The 8,285-nt window shown below is 37.5% G+C and overlaps 1 protein-coding gene across 1 annotated transcript in view; it reads right to left on the bottom strand.

The window, feature by feature from the left end:
- Positions 1 to 8,285, bottom strand: part of SPON1 (spondin 1) — a gene marked incomplete at its 5' end in the record, with an annotated part of 104,156 nt that overhangs the window by 29,754 nt on the left and 66,117 nt on the right. The window lies entirely within an intron of this gene.

Here is an 8,285-nt window from a genome sequence, read left to right as displayed (position 1 = left end):
TTCCCTTCTGCAGGAACTGAAGTGAGCTTAAAACACCAAGAGCAGTTCACAGACTGTGTTATTTCTGCATCATGAGCTGAAGGGAAAGCTTTCAGAGTGGTGCACGGTGATGACAGGTATAAATAAGGAGGTGTTTGCATAGGGGAAATACCCTAAACCAGTATGACCAAATTGAGTTTGTTCTGGTGACACTATCATAGAAGATAACTGTGCTGTATCCTGGGCTGTTACACTACATGTAGTATTTTATTAGCAAAAAGTATATCTTAGGTTGTTGATTTTGTGATGCTCTGACAATCCTTGTGGCCGGAGGAACTCACCAGGTTAAAGCAAACAAAGACAGAAAAATTGTTCTTAATGCATTACAGATCCATGGGCCAAGAGAGAGGCAAAAATTAAAGGTTGCTGCTTTAGGCAATCTAACACACCCTGCGAGCATGTATGATATTATTATTATTATTATTATCATCATCATCATCATCATCATCATATATGTAAGGATGTTAAGAGTTCCTGGTGGATGCACTGCAGTCTCCTCCAAGTAAAGCCACTGATAGCACTTTCTCTCTGCTCTCTATTTACTCATGTGAAAATTACAGGGTGAAATATAGTACCCACCTGTGGAAGCCCACAGTGTGACAAAGCCTTGTACAAAGATTATTTCCTGAAGTCTGTAGGAATTCCTGCATCAGCAGTTCTAAACTTTATATTGGTACAATAAACCCAGGACAAAGGCAGGAGCCCATTAACAAGGCTCTGATGCCCAAAAGACATCTATCACACTTTTTTAGAAGCATTTTCCCCATCTCCCTTAGGAATCAACCCCAGTAATTTTCCTAGAGGAACACAAAGTTCACAACTCACTCATATGATTTCTACTGTCCTTTAAAAATATTTCCCAATTAGACTAAGAAACCCACCACATACGTTACCAGTAATTGGCACTTCCAACAGAGCTGACCTTTCAGTTTAGTGATAACAGTGCAATTTCCTGCTTGATAGCAATACTTCTGATACCCTAGACTACCTCTCATCCATTTACACCCCTCTTTAAAGACAACAATGTTTACTGGCTGTTTCTACCACTCTCAGTATTTTCTGACTTCCTCTGTTTACCAATCAAGGTAATGACAGCACTGATAGGCCCTTTCTGTATCACACAAGGTTTTCAGTCTCTGGAATACACATGCGACATGACCTTTCCCTCAACCTGAGTGGATGGGTAAGTCATTTATTGAAAATCCTTTTTTAAAAATAGAGATGTTTGTCCAAAAGCTATACTACATTAAATGTCCTGAGCTAAGACAGCTGAAAGTCTGACTCTATAAATGCAAGTAAGTATAAAAAGATTTACTCAAACTCCCATGCTACTAATATAGTTTGAATAAAGAGAATTTTAGGATGAAAGGGAGCAATCAAACAGCAGGCAGCAGAGCTATGCCAGCAGGCAGATTCACTGGGTGAGTAGCAGCAGACTGAGACACCAGCACAACTCTCTCCCAGCCTCCCTGCTGGGCTAGGCAGCACTGAGCAGAGGTACATTCCATGAAGGAGAGGATGCATCAAATCCAGGTTCATCTATGGCAACCTTCTTCTTACCTCCATGCCTTCAAAAGTGCGAGAGACAGACAGTGCTTTAAAAGGAAACTGATTCAATGAATGAAGTTAAAAGTCTGAAATTAAGCCATTATTCATCTTTATGTGTCAATGGAATTTGCCTTAAGTTTTAATTTTCCTTGTTTCAACATCCTAAGACTCTCCAGCCAGGCATATCTTCATTTACTTGCCTTGAGAATACATTTGCATTCAAAATTATTAACTGTGTATTGTACATCCCAAAGCAAGTCTGTTATGAGCTTAGATGGTTATGTTTATTAAAATAATACACTGCTTATCTAATAGAAGCCAATAATTATGTCAGTAATATCCAAATCACTTATGTTTGAAAGCATTTTAACATGTGCTATACAAATTAAAAATGCATACCAAGAGTGGATATACCATGATTAACAGTTTAGTAGTAAGAGCAGAGAGAAGGATATAAGGAAAAGAGCATGGTGCATTCAGACATCCCTGAATTTTTAAGGGAGATGAAAATTCAGATGCAAGAGCTGAATTCATGGCCACTTCCTGAACCAAAATCAAAAGATGCAGAATCCAGCATTCTGTTGTGCCTGGAATGAAAATACACACTTTTGGTACATAGAACTCTTTGACAGTTACACGGGATTAGGCTGCAACTTGAACTAAATCATTGTTATTCCAGACTGATATTGTAATTATGCAGGCATCTCTATTGTGCAGATTTTTAATATTTCTCTTTTTTTAATTAAAAAATGTAATACCTACACTGTTATTAATGCCACTATATATTTACTTCTGCATGCACAGATAGACAAACAGATATCTGAGATATTTTCATAGAATCATTTTGGTTGGAAAAGACCTTTAAGATCATTAAGTCCAACTGTAAGCCTAGCACTGCCAAGTCCACCTCTAAACCATGTCCCTGAACACCACATCTGCACATCTTTTGAATACCTCCAGGGATGGTGACTCAACCACTTCCCTTGGCAGCCTGTTCCACTGCTTGACAACCCTTTCAGTGAAGAAATTTTTCCAAATATCCAATCTAAACCTCCCCTGGCACAACCCATTTTTCTCTCCATATTCTCAAAGTTTTGCTTTGATTTCTGAAGTAAACAAACTCACAAATTGCAAAAAGAACTAGGATGTTTCACTGTTGTATGTTGCAAGTTGTCTTGTTATCATTTATGTATTTGGCTGGGAAACGATGGTTCCCAAGTAATAAAACTGTTAGATTTTGAAAAAGAAAGTTGTATCATTTGCAAAATGATGGAGTGCCAAACTGTTACAATGTCAGAACAAGTTAAAGGGAAGGGCATCAATGCTCTTGCTTGGAGCTACTGAAAATCCTTTAGGTAAAGTTTGACACACATCTTCCAACAATAAAAGAAAAAAAAAGGGGGGAAGAAAACCATCAAGTCTCTGCAGATGGAAGTTTCCAAGGAGTGAATGTGGGACTGTCAGCTGTTACAGAGATATACAGGGGAAAAGCTGCTACCCTTTCCTTTGTCCTTTTAAGGAGATTTCCTCCTTGAGTACAAATCACAGAATTGATACCTGGGAATGTGCAATTGAGTTTTTGCTCAGCTTCTTTTTGGGCACATCGATATCACACAATGGAGGACAGGTATGAAATTCTCCCGGGAGGGGAGCGAGGGTGCACAGCACTGTGCCACACCGACACACCGCAGCGCGTGTGGGCAGCTTCTCATGGGAGCAACACATCTTGCTCCTCAGCAACTTGTCTGCACTGCTGTGTCTGTGCCTCCATGTGCTGTGAGAATGTGCTACCACTGATGCAGCATCTCTGCTACTCCTGTAAGTAGGAAGTCATGATTTAATAATTAAATTAGTATATGCTCTCAGGAGTCTTCATGATAAATCCCTCATGGTTAGGCATGATCACTTACAAAACTGCATATGAAATCTTCATAGAGCCTACCGCAGCCTCTTAGTTAATTTCAGTTATTAGTTCAATTATATGATTTTATTTTCCAGTTGAAATACAGTGACCCCTTCTCTACATGCTTAAAGCTTGCTCAAAAAGCCCAGTGGAGCCAGAGTAGTTTCTAGATTGACTTCAATGTTTTTTGGATTGTGCCGAAAATTAAAACATGTAAAAATAACAAACAATCATCCTTTTCTCCAGATCTGCTTTCTACATTTGTGTTTCAAGCTGGGACATGGGTCGTCGACTCAACCGCAGTTCCTATGAAAGTACTGTCCTCCAAAAAGTCCTAACAGCATGATTTTTAAAAGTTGATAATGTTCTAATACAGACAGCCTTACTGACATTCTGAAGTTGGTAAGAATTCATCATTTACTTTACATCCATTTGCTCCTGCAATGTGCAAATGAAGGCGCATGCAGAATAAAGTCATTAAATGGCAACAAATAGAAGCCCATGGTACGAAACCACTGCTCAATTAGATCGTTCAGCTGTGCACTTTACAAAAGATTAAAAACATCTCCTCATCTTCAAGAACAGAAAGTGAGACAGAGCTCTAAAAAGCTGCATTGAATACAGAATTTGATCTGAAGTCTTTCTCAACCAAGGGGATTTAAAACAACTCGTTTAAAGGGTAACATCCATTAAAATGTAATAAAAGCTTTCAGCAAAAGTTTTAAGTATCATCTGAATACCCTTAGAATAAAAGAGAGATTAGTAGGACCTGGAAAGCCACATAAACTTCATGTGCTCCTGCTGCTTTTTGGTAACTGACATGATTAATATCTTTTCTGTACTGGAAGTTATTTTTATGAATAACTTTTATTACTATTTCTATTTTATGTGTGCAAAATAACATTAGAAAATGTTACTCTGCAGATCACTTAGCACTTCGTAATAATGATTTTATACAATTGACAGTGCATTATCTGACATAAAAATCAGAGTCAGATTCAATGAACTGTGGGAATGAAAAACACCTGTTTCGAGCCAGAGCTTAATTTCACTCATTTCACACCGCTGCTGCTTGGCATTCATTCGATTGTTTTAGAACAGAGAACATTTAATTCCTTTGACAACATGCATGTTCATAATATCTGAGTGCCTTTCTAGCCACAGTGAACTCATTTTCACAAGACTCTTGGAAAGTAAAAAAAGCAACATTATCCTCAATTTGGAGATGATGAATTGAATGTCTTCTGGAAACAAACTGACATATCTGTGTTTTAAGATAGCATCTCCACTGCAGGATCATCCTTTCCCTCAAAAACAATTTATAATTGAAGGAGAAGGAGATAACATGAGAATGAAAAAATATAATGCACAGTATGTCTTCTGTGGGGAAATTAAATGCTATGAAAATGAGAATGATACAGTGCTTTGGAGGGATAGTTGGGTGCTCTTAAAAGCCAATTGGTCTTCCATGATGAGTATAAATAGACCTTATTCTACCTCCACCCTATACAGACACACAGAATTCGGTTTAGAACGTGAAAAGCACGTGTTCAGTACCCCTAAAAATTCTTCAGTTCATGAAAACAGTTTCAGGCTAACAGAAGTCTTCAAAACCTCAAATTTTGTCTCCTTGTGCTACTTCCACTGTACAGTTAGATGTCGTGCTGCAGAGTGGTGTTAGAAGGAAACATTTAAGAGAAGATGCCAAGACCTGCTTGCACTCTCTGCACAGCCAGGTAGTCTACAGAGCAGCCTGAAGACTCAAAGAGGTTGCTGTAGTTATTCTTCCTTTGGGCTTAGGTACCTCACTCATTCCTAAAAGGACACGTTTACTTGGGACTGACAGCATGAAGTTCCCTTCTGAAAGCAAACACCTTTCCTCCAAACTAGGAGTGGTGCTAGTGTTTGCTATAACACTCTACTAGTGTTTATACCTTTATATAGGTACAACTGCATTATATTAAATTAGGAAAAATTCAACTGCAGCAATAGATGCATTATAAGACCAGAAGAAAAGAAAAAAGTACTATTTTACCTCAATACAAGTGCATACTTTCTTTCCAGGTTCAAAGAAAAACAAAAACCAACCATGTCTTTAAAGCATTAACTAACACAAAATACCTGGTTAACTGATGCTCAACACATTATGGACTTTAGTGGATATTAATTGAAATATGTCCTGTTTTCTCCTAGTTGATAAAGTCTGTAGCCTTCTTGCCTACCTCAGTTTTACAGATGCATCTGAATAAAAAGGGGATGCTGATGTAGGCACATTACTGAAATTTGTAAAAATCTTTAAAAGAAAAAGGAAGTAGTTGTCTGCTTTGTGGTAATGAAATATTTCTGGGATAAAAGACGTTACATACAGCTTTATTTGCTCTGGAGTTCATCTTCACATAAACATATTCAACATGCATATTTGCTTTATAGTAACTGTGACTGTGATCTCCTGTAACACACTCTGAACGGGCATGTTTTATTAACTGCATAAGCAGTCAGTGTGCTTTGAGTCTGCCCAGGTTTCTGAGGATTTCTTGTCTATGTGGAGCATGTCAGAAGCTTCCCGTAGCTATGATCATGGCCAGTACATAATCTTACTTGCAAGGCTACTATTGTGAGCTGGTAATACAACATGCAACACGTCCATTTTCCTGTGGGTGCAGCCAAAGAGGTTTCTGAAGTTGTCCTAAGCCTCGGTGCTGAGATTCAGTTCTTTTTAATATGCAGAGATTTTTGATGAAAGAACATGCATAAGCTATTTTTTTCCAGTTCATAAAAAAGAGCATTTTTGAAAAGGTTAAGCTTTTAGTCACAAAGTACTTAATGTGGAAGGAAACAAAAGCCCATAATTAAAGACAAAGACTTAATTCTACGATTTGATGACAACTAAATTCTGTTTAATTCTATGACTTAGATTCAGGCAGATTATGCTTAAAGCCACTAGCACAGATTTGGGTTTACTTTAAGCAACAGCAAAAACACATTTCAGTCAGTGGAATTATATCAGGATTGTGTTTGCCCATTTTACTTTGACTTCTCCATGTTTATGATAGCGATTTTATGGCAGTTGAGAAAACCTCACCTATTATAAGATATGTAAGTATGCCTGAACGAATTCATTATTTGATCAGAGTACACACAAATTCAGTATCTCCCTGTACAAATAGCTATTTATTTAATTAAAAAGCCTTATATCTTTTCTTCAAAAAATAGATAATGACATTTCAGAGAATACAAAATCTGTGGGTTTTAGTTCACCAAATATGAAAATCTGTGGGAATTTCCAGGCTTTTAATAAAATCTGCTCAATTACAAAAGCACAGTTTTGGATCTGAGATAGATAAAGAAATACCATTGGGGTGCAAGTGAAGAAAAATGGAAGGAAAGATGAGAATTTAAATCCAATCCTAAATTGTTACTGTCTGAATAGGTCCCATTTCAGGGGAGCTCATTTCACTGAGCAAGTAGCCCAGTGCTTCAGACAGTCCCAGTTTAACCACTGTGCTGTACAGGAAAACTTTCCTAAACTGGGTACTTAGCAATTTTGTCTTCACTTTTACAAAGAAAAACCTCTCTTTTAGATAATCAGGCTGAGAATTTTCCCAAAATGTGGATATTGTCCATATTTTCCAGAAAATATGGAAATATGTGTTAAAGTTACAATTTCAGGATGGTGACTGCACAGATGCTAGCTGACAATGAATGTTAAAAAAAAAGCTTTTAGAAGGAAATTTTGTTAAGAATTACTAGGATGGGATGCAAAAAGAAGTATGTTCATTGTTACTCAGTACATATCCCAAAAGCCCTGATTCACTTTGCATTAACAACCTTCTGCATTACCTGTCCCACAGGGTTTTCTTTCAATGAAGTGGTTGTTTCCAGGAGGGGAATGTAGGCTGAAATTAATAACAGTACTGTTGCTAATGGCAACAGTGAAAATCATATGCTCTATTTTATTTCCATTAAGGTGCAGTTACATAATCTAGGGTGTCCCAATAAAGCAGTAATTCATTTTTGCATAGTATAAAGCTTAGCAGTGTGTGTTAATGAGCCCTAGGTATGCTCTGAGTATTTAAGCTCTCATTTTCTGTGGCTGGGCAGATTCTGTGGGAAAAGGCTCTCCCTTGTGAATCCACTTCTTTATCGTGTGTTGATTTTCTACTGCACGTTTTGCTTCATTCTACACAGAATGCTTTGCTGTCCTTAGGACTACAGAAACATTACTAAATTACTTTGCCAAAAAAAAGGGAAGATCTTTTTACTACACTTCAGAATGGCTATTTTTTAAAGTAGGGGATTAAACTGGGTTTTGAAGCTGACCATAAGTGGTGTAACTCCTACTCTCTGCTTAATAGGTTTATCCAATATATACCCTTTTGTACTCCTTCCATCTTGACAAATTTCATCAGTCCTTTAGACTAAACTAGCCTTTAAACCTATATTTATGTGCTATGAAGCTACTGTTATTTTAAACTCACAAATGATCTGGAAACAGTGAGCACACCAGAAGAAAAACGGGGAAAAAAAACCAAAAACAAAAAACCAAACAGAAAACAATCCAACACACCAAGGCATTCTGTGTATAATAAAGCAGATGTATGCAAATGAATGGCAGCCTGCAAGCAGCAGGACAAAAACTGCATTCACTGGCGATAATCACAGAAGTGTTTTAAAGCACTAGGTTCGCTCATCAGATTCATATTTGGGTAACTACTGTATTTTTTGCTCAGACTCCTTCAAATAGTTTCAAAACAGTCAGGGATGAAAGCATTGGGACAGGTTCTTGGGCACGCTA

The sequence above is a fragment of the Antrostomus carolinensis genome, unplaced genomic scaffold, assembly GCF_000700745.2.
Source record: "Antrostomus carolinensis isolate BGI_N321 unplaced genomic scaffold, ASM70074v2 scaffold9168, whole genome shotgun sequence".
NCBI classification, from domain to species: domain Eukaryota; kingdom Metazoa; phylum Chordata; class Aves; order Caprimulgiformes; family Caprimulgidae; genus Antrostomus; species Antrostomus carolinensis.
Note: the sequence above shows the minus strand (reverse complement) of the source record. Positions and strands in the feature narration are given on the sequence as shown.